Genomic DNA, 22356 nt, shown 5'->3' with positions numbered 1-22356 from the left:
TGGAGGCTTTTTATGTTGGATATGGCGCAAGATGGACATAGGTCCATTTCATATCTGCACACTATGCTGGCGCGACGCATTATTGGGCTGGTATAGAATTGTTTTCCAGGTCTGCTTTTCATTCCCAGTCCGGCCCTGGACACACCGAGCATGGAATGTAATTGGCCAATAAGGGTTAAATATGCTAAACCCAACCTTTCTCTTCGATAGCATCCGTTAAATCCATAACTGACCAAAATATAGCAAACAATTCTCCTTTTAGCCACATAACACAGGATTAATCCACAACCTGTAAAATCACTTGCTTTTTGATGTATCTGGAAAATTTGAGCCTTCAGGGAAATGATTTTGGAGAATCAGTGATGGCCCAAGAAAGATCAGAATTTACTGGATATCGTCTTTTTTTATATTTTCTTTTCTTACATTTTTACATAAATTGTGCTTGCAGCATAAAGAGGGGTTGTAACGCTGTAGCTTTCATATAAATAAATAACGATAAACAGTTTTTCAATAATCACAAAAGTACAAGATATGGTCTATGGTTTTTATATATTTATATATAAATATTTATCTTAGCCTATACACATTTATATTATCTTAATTCAAACACATTATTTCCCATGATGCACCTGACCTATGCTTTTTGATTGGTCACTCAATTTACTGACTTGTTGAGATGAAGGCCAGCTAACGAGAGAATGGATTCAAATAAATTTGAAAATCAATGCAGGATTTGGGACATGAGGAACAGAGCAAAATTTTATGAAATATAGCACTTAATTATAGGTAAGAATATTTATATAAAATGGCTACAATAAATTAACTTTGAAAGCCATGCCTCATGTATTCCAGAATGTCACAAGTGCACTGCCTCTATGCCGAGTCCTTCATCTCATCTTTCTTTTGAAGAAATTAGGGTCTAATTAATTTGGGAATATGTAGACTTCATTGAGTTCTAACATTTTAATGATGCCTAATAGGGAAAAAATGAAGCAAGCTGTCTTTCAGTATGGATTGCTATAGACAAATTTACAAAAGAAACAAGAGTGTCTAGTATATCTGTTTTCTTAGAAGAATTCAAACGGAATGTGTGTAAAATAGCCAACTTCTTGAAAAATATTAAAAGGTGTGCAATCTCTTTCTCTCTATGGCCAGCATCCCAAATCACTCTCAAATACACACTCTGGACCGGTTTGATTTCCCAAAAACAAAATATTTTTGGGCTACCTGAGTGAGTTGAAGCTACTAATATATTGGCTGGTTAGCACAGTAATAATGTACCAGGTTCGAATCTTGGTCCGACCACAACACTAGTAAGTGTCCATGGGCAAGACACCTAACAATATGTACCCTGCCCACCTCAATAATATGATAGCAACACAAACCAAGAGAGTCACGACAGCTTGGACATTGCCCGGATTAACAAGGTCCTCATCATATGCTAGGGAACCAGGACAAGCTGACGACAAGTGGGCTTCAGGAACAAACCATTCCTAGACACAAAGCGAGAACCCAGACCTGCATGAATGCTTCTACAACAGCAGACCCAATGAGAGGGGCTACATGAAACATATGTGGGAACTATACATGAATAAGAGACCGTCATCTTCCCCAAGACCAAAACAGCTGGTTACACAACGTTTGAACATCATCAAGAGGAACCTAGTGTCAGAACTGGAATGGGACAGACTACAGAAAACATCAACCATGAGCCACGAGGAGTAAGAAATTCCCATACCTAGATGGCATAACAAAAGATATAAGAAAAATTATCCTAGAAAAGCTAATAGTCATTGACCAGCGGATAAGACTACCAAAGGTAGCATGACAGGTAGCAGACAGTTAATGTGCTAGTTAATGAGGCACTGTCCACAATCCTAACCTGCACCATCACAGAGACCAACAGGCGCTATCCTATGCGTTTTGTCAGAAAATCTAACTATTGGATATATCCAGTCTATTATTTAGATTTGTGTTTAAATCATAGATATTGCATGGTGAATTGTTTTTAGTTTGGATAAAAAAAGTATTGATTGGGTGGTATAAAATAAGTCTATTTCAGTTCAGATAATATTTGACCGTAATTTGGACAAACTAAAAGGGCCTGAAAATGGGCAGATCATTGTACTGCAAAACACATACATGATATAAATATTATAAATATATTTAGCAGTACACTGATAGGTGATTTTTCCTGCCATTTGGTCCTAGATCAAGCGAGAAGAAGTAACCGAAAGTTGGAAAAAAGGAGCAGCGGTAATATTTGGTGGTGAGGCTCATCTTCAACTGTCAGTCCCTACATTGGCTAAGATTTAGGGCACAATTTAAAATTCTGGTACTTGATTACAAATCTCTACACAACGCTCGTTCTTCCTCCCGCAACCTTCCTAATACACAAATATGTCCCGTCTGGTCCCCAAGGCTCTGCTGAAGACATGCATTTGTACTCTCACCTCTGATGCTTGCCTTAAAGACTTCTCTAGAGCGGCACCGTTTTTGTGGAACTTCTCTCCATGCTCTGTTAGACTTTCACCCAGTCTCCATTCTTTTAAAAAATATTTGAAAAAAAAATTCTTCAAATAGCTTCCCTCCCTGCACCTAGCTTCTTCTCTTGCAACTGTCATCCAAAAAGAAACAAACACCACTAAGCCCTCAGTGAATACTATTCTAGCAACTAACTTTTCTATCCTACCCTTAACTTTTGTGTCACTATACCCCACTTCCTCTAGAATGTAAGCTCATCGAGCAGGGCCCTCAACCCCCTCTGTTCTTGTGTTTCTAACTCGTCTGGTTACAAATATGTGTCTGTTAGTCCACCCAGTCCAGTCGGCTGTGATGGCCGTGATCACAGGATCTCCCCTGCCAGCCCCAGCAGGGCCAGCGCGCTACCCGAGCGCCGGCCCCACTGTGTGCCTCCATGGGCCGGTGGGGAGATCAAAGATCTCCCTCACCGGCCCACAGGCACTGTTAAAGGCGGCCACCGGCTGAGGAGTGAGAGAGGGAGGAGAGGACCGGCGGAGCTCTAGCCAGCAGCTCCGCCGGGTCCTCTCGCGGGATTCTGAGCGTTGCCGCGGTTACCGCGGCAACCTCAGATCTCGCGAGAGTGAACGGTAAGAAGGGAGGGGGGATATAACTTTTTTATGTTAATTATTAACAAAAAAAATTAAATTTAAATAAAAAATCACACTAACAGTCCCCTCACACACACATCACCCCCAGACACACACATCACCCCCAAACACACACAGCACCCCCAGACACACACATCACCCAGACACACACAGCACTCAGACACACACAGCACCCCCAGACACACACAGCACCCCCAGACACACACAGCACCCAGACACACACAGCACCCCCAGACACACACAGCACCCTCAGACACACACAGCACCCTCAGACATACAGCACACATCAATTAAATTGACCTATTTACACAATACCACACCACACTCTACACACACGCAATCCCACAAGCAGGCTCCAAGCACATGCACCATACACTTTCCTGGCCCTTTTGTCCTCTGGTATCCCACTTGTTTAGACACAAGAGACAATTTAAAAGCAAACACAGCGCAAGCATGTTATTAAATTTGCTTGCGCTGCGCAGAACAAATTCAGGGCCTTTTTCTAATGCCAGAGCTCTTTAGCGGGGTTCTGCGCATTGAACCAACATGCTCACTTTGAGAGGGGGCGTGCTCGTCATTAGTGATGACAAAAAACACCCTCTCTGGCCCTGCCCCCTTCTTAGGGGGCCGCTCTGATTGAAAAATGCCCGGGCCTCATTTTTTTCCCAGTCCGGCCCTGAGTCCACCCATTGTACAGTGCGGAGGAATTTCTTGGCACTTTATATATAATTGATTTATAATTTACACTTATGAATATAAAAATATAGATTGTTTTTCCTACTTCTCCTTATTGGTCCCTTCTCACTTGGTATGTGAATACAAATTGTGAGCACAAATCCAATAGATATTCCATTAATTTAACAAACTTAGTAACTGAATGAACAGAACTCTGTACTCATACTTGGGGCTCTTCAACCTTTTTTTATTACCTCTGGAACTGGGTCTTAAAGAATTCTAGAAATCTGATATTTCTGTCCCTCAATCAGAGAATGAGGATAATTCTTTGCCCCTTTGATCCGTGTCATACCGGGCAAGCAGTCCTATAGGGGCAGTAAGAAGTCACTCCTCCGTCACACTATATCACCGTGAAAGGAGGACGGAGGGGAGCAGAATGGACATTTGGCAATATTCTTCAGCCCCTATAAAAGTGCAAGCTAATTATAGGAACAATAAAGTTGTTTTTGGCACAGCTAGCTGGGCAATATGAGAAATGCCCTCCAAAATAATTTTTTTATATAATGATCAGAAATCTTTTGGCACATGAGTAAAACTCCCACCTGACTGGTTAAGGTTGGCAGTTTTACCAACATTTATATGTAATTAAAGGGACACTCCGGGCACCTAGACCACTTCTGCCCATTGGAGTGGTCTGGGTGCCAACTCCCACTACTCTTAACCCTGCAACTGTAATTATTGCCGTTTTTTATAAACTGCAATAATTACATTGCAGGGTTAACTCCACCTCTACTAGACAGCCACTAGAGGGCACTTCCTTGTCCACAGCACAGAAAACCTGTGCTAGAGCGTCGCTGGATGTCCTCACGCTGTGTGAGGACCTCCAGCGTCGCTCATTTTCCGATAGGAAAGCATTGAAAAGCATTTTCAATGCTTTCCTATGGGGAGCTCTAATGCGCATGCGCATGAGGTCTCCCTGGCCGGTGGGTGGGATTAGTCTGGGAGGAGCGGCGGCGGAGGAAGAAGCAGCGATGTGGGACATGTCGCTGCCTCTGGTAAGTTACTGAAGGGGTTTTCACCCCTTCAGCAACCGGGGATTGGGGGTGGGAGGGAGAGGGGACCTACAGTGCCAGGAAAACGGATTGTTTTCCTGGCACTGGAGTTTCCCTTTAAACACAGTGGACAATGATTTTTTTTTTAGCTAAATAGCAAAATGTGGTGATATTAGTACTAACGTTTTAAGACAAAAGTTTTAAAACAAAACTCCATCCCAAGTGAATTTTTTCAATTTAGCTATTTTGGCTCAATTTTTTTACGGTGTCCATCAGCTCAGCACAAATCACAATTCCGAGAATAGCGAACCATGTAGAAATCTCTACTTTACTAATTTAATCTTGTTCTGCAGCCCACTTCACCATTCTCCATTCACGATGTCGGATGCTAAACACATATAGCAAAATTCCAGATGTTTGAAATTTTTTTTACTTCTTCCCAAAAAGTAAGGAAAAAAATTCTAATAATCAGAGTGTGCAATTAAACAAGTATAAATATCCGAGAACTGTAATATGGCATGCTTTTTCCATATGGAAGGTTCCAGGGGGATCTAAATTATTTCACTTTTATAATTCTCTGTTATGAATGATTTCTATTCCACAGTGAATGTGCTGCACGCAGAGTATTGCAAAGCATCAGGTATAGGGATATTATTTGCATGGGGGGTCTGCAAGTCAAACTCGCTTAAGAAAGTTTGTGACGTGATCTCTGTGGGTTAATACATGTAAATATCTCTTGGAATGGCTTAAAGACTTATATATATATAGATATATATATAAACAAAAGAGGTCATTTATGTAATTTTTGGTAATAACAAATAAAAATACAAATATGCCAAATGAAGCCCTGCACTCAAACTCCCACTACTTGTGAGCGGCAGCAATGTCTATAGTACACATCAAACTCAATAATAAAATAAAAAACTATAAAAAGGTAACCTGCGCCCTATCCCGAATCGCTATGCATATTTAAATAACTGGAGGTATTTAGTATTACTCCACAGGCCGTTAGAGTGCAAGCTCACCTGCCACATCAAGGAAATTACTTTTGCTTAATCACTTGGCCTTGAATTGTTCTCTTTCAAACCTTACCACCGTAACGCCCGGTATATGCTTTTATTTTCATTGCTTTTTGTTTAGTCAAGAATCCTATGACCCCCAATATGCAAAAAAAAAAGGATAGTGATATATACTGGTTCATTTATTTTAACAGGTTTAACTTTGTGCCTAGATAGGAGAAACAGTCTGCAAGCAGAATGGTCAAAATACAGAGAGTTTAAGCCAGAAAAAAAAAATAAGAATATTAATTAAATGCACATTCAGATATGCAAACCCCAGGAAGTGAGCAATGGTTCGAAAATAAATTTAACCCTCGATGGAATTCTATTGGTCGGCGTCAGAAATGCGATGCCAGAACATTTGAAATCAATGATTCAGATTGCTCAAGCTTCACAATAAGAGCTGTCCAGAACAGAGTGGTCCACGTAACAAAGGACACAAGAATGCAGGCCATGACAGACCCCGCTTGGAGCAGGAAGTACAGGTATCTTGGCAATAGGAGACAAGGCCTCTGCTGTACAAGTTGGGGTGATATTATTATGTTAGAACACTTACATATAAAAAAAATCTGATTTGCTCTAGTGAGCACTACTAATTAAAGTAACACTATAGTCACCAGAACAACTACAGCTTATTGTAATTGTTCTAGTGTGTATAGTCGGTCCCTGCAGGCTGTTTGCTGTAAACATTGTCTTTTCAGAGAAAATGCAGTTTTACAATACAGTCTAGTAATAACTCCACTGGCCACTCCTTAAATGGCTGCTAGAGGTGCTTCCTGAGGCAGTGCTGCACAGTGTGCACCACTGACATTCAGTGTCTCCACCCTCTGCATGAAGAGACCGAACTTTCCTTATCTCATAGAGATGCGTTGATTCAATGCATCTCTATGAGGAGATGCTGATTGGCCAGGGCTGCATTTTGCTCCATCCCCTGCCTCACCTACTTGGCAATCTCAGCCAATCCAATGCTTTCCTACAGAAAAGCATTGTGATTGGCTGAAATTATATCTTCTGATGATGTCAGCCTTGAAGGCAGATCAGGGGCAGGGCCAGCACCAGCAGACTGGAATAAAGGTAGGATTTTTCTATATTTAGTGGGACAAGAAGAGGGGCATGGGGGCTAGATAGTGTTTTTAACACTATAGGGGTAGGAACATATGTTTTTGTTCCTGACCCTGTAGTATTCCTTTAAGTTAAATTTAGAGCAAGTCCATAAAATCTCTAAACAGTGTTTCCCCTTGTAGTTAAAGAGGCATAAACGTAAAAAGAGTTTTTGCCCCACAGTACAAGTCAATCAAATCAAATTCACTCACTAGTAGGCCTAAAAGCATGTATTTAGCTTACTATTAAAATCAGTCAAAAAATATCTCACACATATTTGAAGGAGCAGCCAAAATCCAACGCGTTTCACTTTTGGATCATACTTCATATGTGATTGTTACAGGAGTATAGAAAGATTTCCTAGCACTTACCCTGTCAGCTTATCATCTAGTAGGAGGCGTGGAGTGAAGGACATGCAAGGTGCGTGGAATAAGAGTTGAAAATACATGGTGTAAAAATGGTGGCCTTGACCTCTTCTTAGAAAAGAAAGATATGGAAGATGAGGAGAGATCTCAGAAAGGGAATTTCTGATTGTTGGATATTATCCGTAGCAGATAGGAGAAGGTCAGTTATCTTGCAGTGGGCTATCTGGTCATATTTAAAATTTCACAGGAGACTGTAGATGACGGGTTCTTTCTTTGGAATATTTATTTGAGGGTGATAGAGATAGAAGTCAGAATTACCTCTTGTAGATAGATGGACTGTGAGGAAAGTACTATGAAAGACAGTAAACAGCTTGAGCTCTCTATTGGGCTTATCTGACCATGAGGAAAATAAATGGAGATATACTGCTTGCTTTCTGTAAGACATAGAAGCGGTAGAAACAGTGCGGATTGATCAGGAATCTATATCATATTTACTGAGAGTAAGTAATAATCTACTTGCAATACACTGGTTTGGACTCACCTACCTACACCGGTGCCCCTTATCTATGCAACATTCGGCTCACCTACCTCCATTGGTGCCCCTCGTCTACCCAACATTGGGTTCACCTACCTCCATTGGTGCCCCTCATCTACCCAACATTGGGCTCACCTACCTCCATTGGTGCCCCTTGTCTACCCAACATTGGGCTCACCTACCTCCATTGGTGCCCCTCATCTACCCAACATTCGGCTCACCTACCTCCATTGGTGCCCCTCGTCTACCCAACATTGGGTTCACCTACCTCCATTGGTGCCCCTCATCTACCCAACATTGGGCTCACCTACCTCCATTGGTGCCCCTCATCTACCCAACATTGGGTTCACCTACCTCCATTGGTGCCCCTCATCTACCCAACATTGGGTTCACCTACCTCCATTGGTGTCCCCGTCTACCCAACATTGGGTTCACCTACCTCCATTGGTGTCCCCGTCTACCCAACATTGGGCTCACCTACCTCCATTGGTGCCCCTTGTCTACCCAACATTGGGCTCACCTACCTCCATTGGTGCCCCTCATCTACCCAACATTGGGTTCACCTACCTCCATTGGTGCCCCTCGTCTACCCAACATTGGGTTCACCTACCTCCATTGGTGCCCCTCATCTACCCAACATTGGGCTCACCTACCTCCATTGGTGCCCCTCATCTACCCAACATTGGGCTCACCTACCTCCATTGGTGCCCCTTGTCTACCCAACATTGGGCTCACCTACCTCCATTGGTGCCCCTTGTCTACCCAACATTGGGCTCACCTACCTCCATTGGTGCCCCTCATCTACCCAACATTGGGCTCACCTACCTCCATTGGTGCCCCTCGTCTACCCAACATTGGGTTCACCTACCTCCATTGGTGCCCCTCATCTACCCAACATTGGGCTCACCTACCTCCATTGGTGCCCCTCATCTACCCAACATTGGGCTCACCTACCTCCATTGGTGCCCCTCATCTACCCAACATTGGGTTCACCTACCTCCATTGGTGCCCCTCGTCTACCCAACATTGGGTTCACCTACCTCCATTGGTGCCCCTCATCTACCCAACATTGGGTTCACCTACCTCCATTGGTGCCCCTCATCTACCCAACATTGGGTTCACCTACCTCCATTGGTGCCCCTCATCTACCCAACATTGGGTTCACCTACCTCCATTGGTGCCCCTCATCTACCCAACATGTGACCTTGTCTTTCTCACTGTAACAGTAATTGTTAATTTCCCTCTTTCACTTGAACCATTTTACCCAAACAATCTAGAAATGTATTTATTACCCATCGATTCACCTTGTTATGAAGGCAGCCAGCCAGGAGATTCCATTTCAAAATGTTCCAAGACGATGGTAATTGTCAACCTGAGCACATTGCCACTTTGTTAATAAAAAGAATGAACGAACAGCTTTCTAGAAACACTTCCCTGTCAGCATTAAACGATCCCTGTAGAAGTTGTTAATTCCACATTCATTCACCTTCAGATACGTTTAGTTAAAGGCACCACGAGCACAGCTAATCAAGACTTGCAAAGCTCTCAGGGTTTCATGCTCAGGAGGGAAATGCCTTAATCAACATTAATTTTTTCCAGTTTTCTAGTAACAGGATCTCTTCCTGCTCGTTCTACAGCCCTCCTTTAAGACGAAATTATCAAATTTCCAGCACAATTTAATAAGCAGAAATGTCATTTTATGGATCACTCGCAAGGGTATTACAATACACATTTCACCCTGGGCTAGGCAACTTTTTTTTTTAGTTCAACTTCTGCAGTCTGAGTCTATGCCTCCCTGTGTGCCTTCACAAAATTACTAAGACATCCCTGTATGCGAGCTAGTTCAGCTGCTGCGGACATGGGCTTCCCCTATGTTGACCGATTAAATTGGCTGAGCATAGTGGGAGTTGTACTCTTCAGAAATTGATATACCAGATGATATTTTTTTCTGGTTTACATAATTCTGTATTTCAAAATCTTTCTTAGGATTCCTTAGGATGGAAAGGCAACTGACAATTTACATAAATGTCCCACAGCTACTCTGTACGTGATGTTGATGTTAGAAACCTTTATTATATAAGTGTATATCGGTGTGTGGGATAATGACAAGGTAACGGTTTTGGTTTCGTTTATAAATTAGGACTGAAGAATATAGCCATTTGTGTATATGTCTGTGTTTTATAACTAATATTACTGCTCAAGAGTAGTGTGAGTTTAAATAAAAGGCTAATTTATTTGGTTTTATATGGTTTTGTATTAAATAGCCATGTCACAGTGCTGACACCCACCTTATATATATACTATTTGGGGTTCTGTATCTTTGGGGGATTGTTAGCGCAAAACAGGAGGTCGCAAGTGAGCTTAGACCTTGATACCTGTTGCAGTGGCACTGAAACCTTTATTTTATAGTGTGTGTTGGAGTTTGGGATAATGAGTATGTCATTTTTGTGGTTTGGTTTTGATTATATAGGAGCTGAATACTATAGTTTTTTACTGCTGATAGATAAAACAGTAGCTTCAAAGGTATACTTCATGTAGAAACAAATGCAAATATATATATATATATATATATACACAAACACACACACACACACACACAATCATACACTATAAGAAACAATTATACATCATAAGATATATTTCCATTTTTTTTAATTTTCAGTATACTGCACAGCTTCTGCAGCGAGTTTTCGCCAGGCCCAGAAAATGTCAAAAAAGTGTTCATCGTAGAAAAATAAATAAATAATAATAAAAACAGTTTTTAATTCACTGTTTTAATCTGCGGCTCGTAACGATGCGCAGCTTCAGCAGTCAGCTCTCACCAGTCCTGGGAGTGTCTGACATCTCACATCAGCTAATTCTTGTGCTTCCATAGTTTTCTATAGGCTTGTTATGCATTTCCCATAAACCCCTGCACAGCACTCTCTGTGATTGTTTATGTATATGAAGTCACTTGTCGTTTATGTTTCACTCCCTGTTTACACAGTGATTCATTAATTCCAACTACATCAGGCCTAGTATGGTTATTCTGGTGTATTATTACTCACCAGATTTGATTGATACCATGCAAAATTGTTCTAGTAATTCCCAGAATCTAATCATTTTTGGACAAGTCTAAAACATGTGTAATAGTGCGCCCACCTGATCTTTACACCTCCAGCATGTAGCTGATATACCTTGAAACATATGTACCACCTCATTGTCAATTTACAAAAAGTATCCCTATATGCTAAACTGTTAGTGGCTTTTTTAACCCTATCTAATGCTAATTGCCAACTGATTTGGTGAAAATTAGTATTTAAATCTCTTTCCCAAAGTTGCATGTATGGGGGTAATACTTCTGCCTCTGAATTCACAAGAAGATTGTAAGAAAGAGACAAAGCTTTTAGATTATTTAATTTCCCTAAACATTTTTGGGCAAAAGATGATAAAGGTAACTTCTTTCTGTTTTCTAGTTTCATATTATATAAAATATTGCTGCCTATTGACGACTCGAAGTGCAGTCACTCGGACGGCCACTAGAGGTGCTTCTTAGTCTAGTGCTGCACAGTGTGCAGCACTTACTTTCAGCGTATCCACGCTCTGCATGGATACACTAAAATTTTCCCGTAGAGAAATATTGATTCAGTTGACAAACCACAGGATATTTTTCTTCCTGGTTTACACAATGCTGTATTTTAAAATCTATGAGGAGATGCCGACTGGCGCAGTGTGATGTTTAGCCATGCATGCGTAATAGCCTCCCAATGCTTTCCTATGAGAAAGCATTGGATTGTCTGAGATCATCAAGTTTGAGATGATGGAGAAGAGGTAAATTTATAAACCTTTAGTCTCCACAGAGAGGGAGGCCGGGGAGCTAAACATGAATTCCAGCACTATAGTGTTCCTTTAAATGTTCCTCTATCGCAGTTCTCATTTTCCATCAGTTTGACAAAAACAGGACTCTCCAGCTCCCAAAGTTCACTGCTGCTTATGACTTCTATATTACACATACAAACCTGTCCAAATACAAAGACAATGTCTGGCTGCAAGCTCTGGGTCGAACCATTCATAAACAGTTTAGCAATTACCGTAAAGATCACATTGAACACTCAGTGCACTACAACAAGCTGTAGTGGTCATGGCACTGTGTGTGTCCCTTTAAATTTAATGGCAGAGATTCACAGACACTGACAGCAGTGACGGCGGTCCCCACAAGCCCTGCTTAGCATCCTACAGGCCATTTTGAGAGTATGCCTCTGCAGGGCTGGACCAGCATCCTAATAATTTTACAGGGTGATGATTGACAGCTTGATGATGTGAAGTAGATTAATGTTTACTTTTTTCACCGTTATCCAGACCCACCAAGTTACTTCATCAGGGATTTGTGCTAAAAAACAGATAGGGTATTGCCTAGGAATAGGTGTACACAAGAACAGCAGTCAGGCAGGAAGCCAGAGGTTTACCATGTAGGCCTCCTATCACCTCATTAAATGGTGTAATACACAATAACAATGTGCCGCGCCTATATGATGAAATGCCGATTCCCCGGCGGGATGGTTTACGTCTGTGGCAGTTTTATGAGCATATCGGGAAATATGGATCGACCCCCCTCCCCATTTTGTGGCTCGGATTTCTAAAGAGCGAAATGTTGATAATTTGTCATCGTTTGAAACAAACATGTCCCCAAAATAAAATGTACCCTTCAGTATGCATATTAACTCATACGTGCTACCAGCATTTTTAACTAAACAATTATACTATAATGGAACTGCAAGTTTTAGGCCAAAATTATTGATATATAAAAAATATTCCTAGTCTGCAATTTTCTCAGCTCAGACACATTGGTCCAATCAATTTTGTTTGAAAATAACAAAAACATTTTTTTTTAAATTACAAAAAAAGTGTGTGTGTGTAACTAATGCTACAAAAATAAAATAAAAAGAAACGTCATATTTGTGATTTTTGTATAACACAATAGTTAAACTCAGCTTTTTTTTTCTCTTTATTATATACCAGGCTGTCTTGGCACAGCCAGGGCATACCATGCAAAGTAAATTAACCCCCATAGGCTGGTCTGATTTCAGTGGGACTCTGCTGCATTTATTTTTAAAGTGATGGAGGCCAGGGTGCTCTAGAGCTGCATGTTGGCGCCCTCTACAGGTGATAAATTGCTAAACAGCAAATAAAAAGGCTAAGGAAGGGCAAATAGTATAGGAAGGATGTATATTAAAAAAAGAGGCTCCTAGCCTATTGAATGCGGTTTCAGCAACAATGTAAATCAAGCTGTCCTCATAAGACCCCAGTGTCTCTAAAGTATCTAAATCTGATAATAACACAAATTAGTGACCTTTTCACTTAAGATGATGTCAAATGAAAATCCCATTAATCTCAGTCAGGGAAAGGAAGTCTAAGCATGCAGAGTAATCACCTATACACCTGTATCCTGTCATGTGATGTTAACTAGCATTAAAAGAATGGAGCAACACTTCTTAAATAAAATCTGAAAAGCTGTAAACATTTAAAGTGTGACTCTTTGCACTGCTCAGTGAATCTGTCTGAGAGGAAGTCAATGCAATGCCCCCCCCCCCTTTTTGTTACTTGGGGCCCCCACCCACCACTCATGGGTGGGGGACGGGGCGGACCCTAGGTCTCCGTTCCATTGAATAGCCCCCAATCGCGGGGCACGGGTGGGGGCTGGGGGAGGACACTATGTCCTCCTCTGTTATTTATTTTAGAAGATGCCCCACGATGAGGGACCTGTGCTAGGTCCCCCTTTATTTGATTCGGGGAGTGGGGGCTTTTTTGTTTTATGCCGATGGCTGCTCACTGTTTAGTAGATATGCCCCTACTGGCAGCATAGCGAGTAGGGGCATTCGGGAGATTTTAATCTCCCATATGCTAATATGGTGGTCATATTGACCCTCACAGAATGACGGGGAGCATGTGGGGAGTTAGGAAGTGGTGGAAAGCACTGCTCCCCGCTGCCTCTATTTTCACATATTACAAGGAGGGAGCCGCGAGCCGGTAGCTCCCTTCTTGTAATAAACCGAACGAACAAAGAGGTCTTCGTTCATTCGTTTGAAATTTCTATTCATTTATTTGTCTTTCTGACGAATGAATGGCCGAAATTCCCGTCCAAATGCCCAAGTGTTTAACTGGGCATTCGCGGAATTTTCACAACACTATCTAGTGTGGGCAGATGACGTGTCCCACGGGGCCTTTATCTGCCCACGCTAAGATGGCAGATTTTGTGGCCAGGACCTAAGTTTGGTCACAAAATAAAGTTTCAAAAAAGGTAATATGGGGGACATTTGGGAGTAACTAGGGGGGCAATTAGATGTAGTGTAGTCGGTAAGGGGGTTAAATAAAAAACGGATGCAGCCATGACAGTGCCGCTTTAAGTTTGCATTTACGTAAAATTTTAAACTTTGCCCCTTTTATTAAAAAGAAATATCTTTTATAATAAAGGAATAAATAAATCTTCATCTTTTATTAAAAAACAAATTTAAAAAAGAAGAAAAGAACTTTCAAGGTACGCCATGGAATGAAATTTACTGTCCATGCTTATGGAAGGATTACATTAATGAACAGAATCAAAGCAAAATGCAGAATTATTTATTATACGTATTGAAAAACTATAACGCAAGTAGAATTGGCCGTAAATCCCTATTCCTGGATTTCTGGCTGGAAATCACATTCCGATGTGAAAAAAACATTAAATTCCACAGCCTTAAAACAAACTGATCAGTTTACACCCATATCCTGCAAGCAGTGCAATGTAATAGCACAAGAAATGATATTCAGTAGTAGTGTTAGACAATGTGTTGCCGTCAGCGCTCCTGAATATGTTGGCGCTATATAAAGAATTGGAATTGCAATCGGGCAGAGAAATTTTAGACAAATAGTCAAAGTGGAATAATCAGAAACTCAGCTGAATGTCTCCGGTAGGAAATTGTATTCAGAGAAGTACCTTTTTCTACCTGCCACTACTACTATTCAAGATTTTGTAAATAAACCAATTGTTGTGGTATTACTCATTTGCCAATGAGATCCTGATTGAGTTAATTAAATAGCCATCTATGTACAAAACGCTGCTTGAAAAACACTGAAATTATAAATACACACACATACATATATATATATGAACAGTGCCAGAAGAAAGAGAGCAGTTGAAGATGTGTGTTAAGGAGGGCACAAGACAAGAGGAGAGAGATCTGATACCTACTAAGCCCTCAATTAATACTTTTCTAACAACCTACATTTAACCTTTGTGTCACTATACCCCACTCCCTCTATCATGTAAGCTCATTGTGCAGGGCCCTCAACTTCTCTGTTCCTGTACGTCCAGTTGTCTGGTTACAATTACGTGTCTGTTAGTCCACCCATTGTACAGCGCTACGGAATCTGATGGCGCTATATAAATAATAAAATAATAATATATATATATTATATAATACACTGCATAATGCAGTGTACCCCACTCTGCTGTGGTGTTAGGCTTCACCTAGTTGAGAATTATTGGACTTAGAGGCATCATACCATCAGGGTTATTAACTAAAGTGAGAAATGTCAGGAATTTGCCGTGAATTACAAATATTATACCAAAATAGACAAATTTGATAATATTTTCAATTCAGATATAATCTGCCCTAAGTTTGAATTTTGCTTTGAATTTACTTTAAATTCTCACTTTACTAAATAACCCTGCTTGAGGGCAGGTTACCCCAAACCAAAGCCAAATTGCACTCTACCCCGATAACCCTAAGTTCCTCTAAAACTACCCAAGTCCTAAAAGACTACCAAACCCAAAACTATCCCAAACCATTTTTTTAGTCGGCTCAATGATTATGTGGTCATATGAGTCATCAATATGTCACTCTATATATTAAGAACATTTAAAATGCCCCAATTTGCATATATACACCCCTGAACAAACGCGCATTTACAGCAGCTCCCCTCCTTCTGGCTTTAGGTTACTTAAATGCCCTTGTCAGTGTGCACAGCACCAGTGATTTCTAGATATTGCTGAAATACTAGTCTAATAATGGTTTGGCACATGCAGGGAGAGAATCCCACTAGTTAAATAGTTTATATATTTTGCAAACACCCCCAATGGGGAAATCCTCATTTGGTGTGTGGTGGCATGGGTGTGCAGTGGAGGGTAAAAATACTTACCTTTTGTTATCCAAAGCCTATTGTTCCCCCCTCTCCCCACCCATGAGCGGCGGGTGTGGGCCCTAAGTATTAATAGGGGGGGAGACCTATTGTCTCCCCCCGACCCCAACCCATGAGCGGCGGGTGTGGGCCCTAAGTATCAATAGGGAGGGACCTATTGTCTCCCCCCGACCCCAACCCATGAGCGGCAGGTGGGGGTCCTAAGTAAAAAAAGGGGGGGACCTATTGTCTTTCCCCCCTTTAGCCCCCACCCATGAGCGGCGGGTGGGGTCCCTAAGTAACAAAGAGGGGAACTATTTTTTCCCCTCAGGCCCCCACCCATAAGCGGTGGGGGCTAAATATAAAAATCCCCCCCCCCACAAGTGACTAGGGGTCCCCAAGCCCCTAGTCACGCTCCTCCCCAATAAAATTAAACCCTACCTACCCACTTGCCCTAAAAATAGTGAGGGGGAAACAAAAAACTAAATACCTGTCAATAAAATTTTTTTTTTTACTAATCATTAGATGCCTTTTTTTCAGCCACCAGTCTTTATATATTTATAAATTTTGCAAACACCCCCAATGGGAACATCCTCATTTGGTGTGTGGTGGCATGGGTGTGCAGTGGAGGGTAAAAATACTTACCTTTTGTTGTCCAAAGTCCCCTTCCCCCCTCCCCCCCTCCACAGCCACGGTAATTTGTTTTCTTCTGATCCCTCTGTGTTGTACTCTACAATACTAATATCTAAGGAGGATGAGACCGGGTAAGCCTACATAGATATTGTCTTGCAAGGAGCGAGAGAGTGCCTTATTTCCCCAGCCTTCGCGGAGTAGTTCCGCCTTTTGTCAAGCAGGTAAAAAATACATAAGGCAAAGTAGTCCCTACTTTTCCTTCTGTTTCTTAGAAGAAAGTATGAAAACAAAGAATATATTAGGAGTGAGGAAGAAAAGAGAAACAGACTGAAGCAAAGTAAGTTTAGGGAGACAGAGTCGCTTTAAGCATTTTGAGACGCTAACATCCTACAGACGTCAAACTTGCACAAAGTGGTTTATATAAAATATTGTGCAAATAAACAGATACGATGCAATACAATAAGATTTTTAGATTTGTATAATTTAGCTGATTGAAATCCAACTCTCTTTGTACGATACACACAATGCGAATGTTGAACAGCTAGGAAACGACTGAGAAACTAAATAAAAAAAAGAGGTAAACCGAGGATGGAAAAATGTCCATTTTAATCACAGCGCAGCATTAAAAAAAAAATCACTACAAGCTCTTTTCATTTTGCTTAAATTATCTTTTCAAATATGATTACCGCTGTTTGCAAACACTGTCAACCTTCTGAAAAGCAAAGGAATGCAATATTATGCCTTTCATTATATAGCACTAAATGCCAGAAAGGATTTAGCAATTCCATAACCTCCCCCCCTCCCCCCCCAGGAATACTAGGAAGCTGATGATGATGATGTGCTGATGTATCTAAACGTTTACCTACCAGAAAGTTTGAGAAGAAAGTCTTCACGTTATTTGTAAAGCAAAATATAATTTTTTTTCCTTAGTTTTTCTTAATAATGATGCCGTTTCAGTTTGTTTTTCCAGATGATTGACACAGCTCATTTTTCGAGTCACCCTCCGAATACCATAACAACCTGTGCTGCTTGCACTAGTCATTGCAAGGAACTCCCCTGCCACTTTGGTCCAGCATAAAGGGGAGCAGGTACTAATCAGACACAGCCAAAATATAAATGAACTGCGGGTGAAAAAAGTTGCAATGATAATCGTTACATTTCTTTTTTGAAGATTTGTCCGTGTGTATCTAATATTGCTAATATCATATCACTTGCACAAAATAGCGTTTAAAAAAAAAAACTCGAGGGGGCGGAGCCTGACTGCCAAGGAAGCCAGACGTGCTCTGCTAGAGCTCCTGCATCTGGCCCCAATAAAGCGAGATTTACACCCGGGCCACCCATCAAAAAGACCGCAATACGCACTCATGTTGCCAAGGGGTCTTCGGTGCACAGGAGGATACCCGTTGTGAGCCTGTCCGGACTCGGTACGCCCTGATAGTGGCCAGCGGCCTACACAAGCCTGAGCTCTGGAGAGACGGCCGCTCTCCGAGCTACTTCATATGCTGTGTGATCCCGGTGCACAAAGCTATCTTCTCTCCCCCCCCCCCTCTGGACCGGCGGGGGTTATCCCGGTATCCACTGGCTGGCACCTCTGTCGACCTTACACAGCTATCTTACCACGACGCCTGCTCACGGCTGACTCACCTAAGATGGCGGCCAGGCCTCTGCTCCACCAGCCGGACCTGAATCAGCCCATGGAGACACGAGGAGGGGCGGCTGAGTATGTGCTGGAGCGCATAGATGCGACCTTTGCTGCTTTCTGGGCCAAATTGGAGGCTCTTATTGAAGCGACACCAAACGAATCTCGTGAAGGAGAACAACCCAGAGAGTCACTCCATACGCCTGCTAACAGCCAAGCGGGTCCCACGGGTCATCCTACTACACGAAGCGGCATGCATATGCATAACCGCCCCCCCCGCAAGGCTAACAAAGCGAGAAAACGCAAGAAGTCACAGCGACAGGCAACGCTCATCCGACAGACCCAGCAACACGGACGCTGCTACCCACCTCGACCATGGAGATCCGGACTCCCTTGGCAGGAGCATCATGACCCAGAGGTAGTCCCAGTAAGCTGCATGGCGCACAAGAATGTCGGCCCATGGAGGTCACCATCTTTCCACGTTCGACGCCGCACACAGAAAGAGCAGGGAGGGGAGGCAGAACCTACAGGGACTGATCCGAAAAAGCGACATACCTCTGTGCAAAAACCCACTTGGAACACCCGCACGCTGCCTCCCTGGGAAGCCTGGAAGCAGTCTCCATCGGCCTTGCTACCTACAGGGATCGGATGAACGGAGATACGGGCCCCAAGAACGGGATAGGCTTGACCTCACACTGACAGACATTATTTACCAGTGGCACCACTACCCGAATGACCAGTGATACATGACCAAGGCTTAATTTAAGTGTTATGTTTCTCTTTTTGTTTATTTTTCTTCTCTCTTTTCACTTTTCCCTAACCATATTCTTAAAGCATTTCTTGAGCTGAGCAGGCAGTGTAGGTGTAAGCAAGCATAGTGCCTATAAAGTACAGTTCAGAGCAAATGGGATTGCTATTTGTTTAACTGTTTAATTGTGATATAATCTGCTGCAAGTTTAGCGAGAACCACTAGCAGCTTACCCAAACCAAATGCGCAGTCCTAATAAATACGATGGTTATGCTTAACTAATAATAATAAAAAAAAAGATAGGAGTGCATATATTGTTTACAGTGAAGCCATTACGATATAATATGTTTCTAATATTTCTCTATATGCCAACTAATGACACTGCAGGGTAACTCACTGCGCCCTGGGGTGCATTATCAAGCATAACAAGCCTGCTGTAATAACTCCAATATACACCAGCTCAACCAGCTACTGCTATTATGCAATCCGTGCCTACATACTATGACTAAGATAGCACAGTAGAACAGAATCGATAACTAATCGTTAGTACTTCATGGTATTTTAGTTCATCTCCTATCCTCAACCTGTTTAGTTAAGCTTGGTTAACAAAAATATATAAAAATGTGCGAATCCTCATGCCACTGTCAATCTGTATTGATCTATTGAAATACGCTGTTGTGGCGACCGTTAATATACTGTAATCATCTGCACATCAAAAATAAAGAATTAAAAAAAAAAAAAAAAAAAAAAACTCATTACCATGTATTTCTACTTATATATTTTTTATTACATTTTATTTTCTCTATTAAAATAATGTTAAGTAAACATAGTTGGGGCGTGGCCTGGACGTCGACCGGGATGGCGGCTTAAACTTGGTGCTCCGCTCCGCCGACATCTCCCAAGCCCTATTAATCCGTTTCCACCAGCTCTAATGGGACGGAACCGACGTGGGGAAACTGCCAGAACCCCCAGGGGACCTCAACAAACTCCGCAGGGTCCGATGGACGGATTCCTTCACAGCCCCGCAGACACGCGCGGAGAGGCCTCGGGATCCAAGATGGCGCCCGCTCCCTCCACACCCGAAGCATCTCAGACCTCCACCCTGGATGGCATCGGAGAGGAACTTCGCACCATTGCAGCATCCATGGCCACAAAGGCAGATCTCCTGGTGCTCACGACCACAATCCAGGACGCTTTGCGAGCCGAAATGGCGGGAATTCGAGCAGAGGTAACTGCACAGGGTTTAAGGGTACAGGAGCTGGAACACTCACACGAGGCCCACAGCACCAGGCTGGCATCCACTGACACAGCAATAGCCAGACAGGGTGACATGCTCCTGCAGCTCAGAAGGTCTGTTGAAGACCTGGACAACCGAGGGCGACGCTGCAATATAAGAGTGCGCGGCATGCCTGAGGTGGAGGGTGAGGAAGATATTGAAGGCACTTTAACAGCCCTATTTCACTTTATTATACCCGGTGATATTCCGCTAGAAATCCGCTACGACAGAGCACACAGAGCCCTGAGACCGCGCTCTGTAGAAGACGGCCCACGAGATATTATATGTTGCCTACACTCCTTTACCACGAAAAACACCATAATGTCTGCTGCGAGATCCAGGCCCACGTGGGAATTCAGGGGAGCACACATAGCACTATATAATGACCTGTCACCGGTAACCTTGGAAGCCAGGAGAGCCCTGAAGCCTATTACTTCACTCCTCAGGGAACGCAAAATACCATACAAGTGGGGCTTCCCGTTTGCCCTTTCAGCACGTCACCAGAATGGCTGGGCCTCGATACGCTGGCCGGAGGAGGTCCCCAGATTCCTAGAAGACATGGATTTGCCACCAGTACAGGTACTAGACTGGGTCCTGGGACCACTAGATGCGGGTCAGAGACCACAACGGGCACCCCGCCGCCGCAGGCGGAGGTCGCCACAAGGACCCCAACCCCACCGCCAGGGCCTGTAACTATTACTACCGCCATAATGCCCCAAGAAAGCGAACCCGCCAGGGCGGACCTATCCCCCCCTTGCTTTGCCCAACATCTCGAACTTAGTCCACCGGGACTTACCCCTGTGGGCCCTACAGACACCCTGACAGGCTCACGGTACCCCTGACCCTCCTGAAGGTACTAATGGGTGGAATATCCTACTGCCACTGAGAAAGCTAAGTCCCGACCCACACCAGTACTCCCACCCTCTCAAATACGCCCGGGACACAATGGACTCGTAACAGACTCTCATTAATCAGTGGCGTTAACCTGAGGCGGCCATCTTCCCCTGATAGCATCTTGCTCCTCATCACTGCATCACCTCACCTGCCGCTGGGACAGCAATTTCTCCCTATGGTGACATTGGGCAGGGAACACAACAGGCCGCTTGGGTGGGGGGATTGCGGGGTGCAGGGGTTATTGACACTCGACCTGGATTGTCCCGGACTATCTCAACCCACACAGCGACCCTCCCGACCGGGTCTCAAGAGCCTATACTGCGCTTTGCCCTCATCATCAGAAGGCTGGAATGCGGAACCCCTCCCCCCCATTGGACTGATAAGTATCTCCCGCTATCGTTTACCACCTAGACCACTTCCTATTTTGTTATGCCTAACATACTATGCATGCGCTATTATGTACTATGTTATAGGAAGTATTGGGATTGTACACAAGGGTTCATGGGGGAACTGGGATGACGTGTTGCAGGATGGGTGCAAACCGACAGGAACATAGGTCAGGGCTAGGTCGGGAATGGAAACGACTTCACTGTGCGGACAGGACCCCTCCTCTCCCCCCCCCTCTCCTTCCCCTTGCTCCCACCCCCCTTCCCCCCCCCCCCTTCTTCCCCCCCCTTCTCCCCTCCCCCCCTTATACGCAGGAAGGGATGGGAGGATGTACGGGAAATGTTATTGGGGCTGCTACAGGGTGGCTCCACTGCCCTGGGATTGCCCAGGTAGTAGAAGTGGGAACTGACCCATACTCACACTGCACACTACAGACAGGGTCTGACGGACCAGCTAGTTTTACTGGACATAATTGGATGGCTGGGACGCTATGACGAATCCTGAGGGCCAACGTAGGGGGATAGGGATACGATACGCTAAAGGGGATCGAGGGGGGCGCTGGGAAATGGGGGAGCCGTTCTGGCGGGTCATGTGGGGAGGGGCGGCGGAAAATGTTATGACCTTTAATTGTTACTGTTATTTGCCATCTCTGATACGTTTGATGTGTTTACATGTTTTCATAACTAAATGCTCTTACACAGGTTAAGTCTCATATGACTATACACA

This window comes from Pelobates fuscus, chromosome 9 (genome assembly GCF_036172605.1).
Source record: "Pelobates fuscus isolate aPelFus1 chromosome 9, aPelFus1.pri, whole genome shotgun sequence".
Taxonomy (NCBI): Eukaryota; Metazoa; Chordata; class Amphibia; order Anura; family Pelobatidae; genus Pelobates; species Pelobates fuscus.
Note: the sequence above shows the minus strand (reverse complement) of the source record.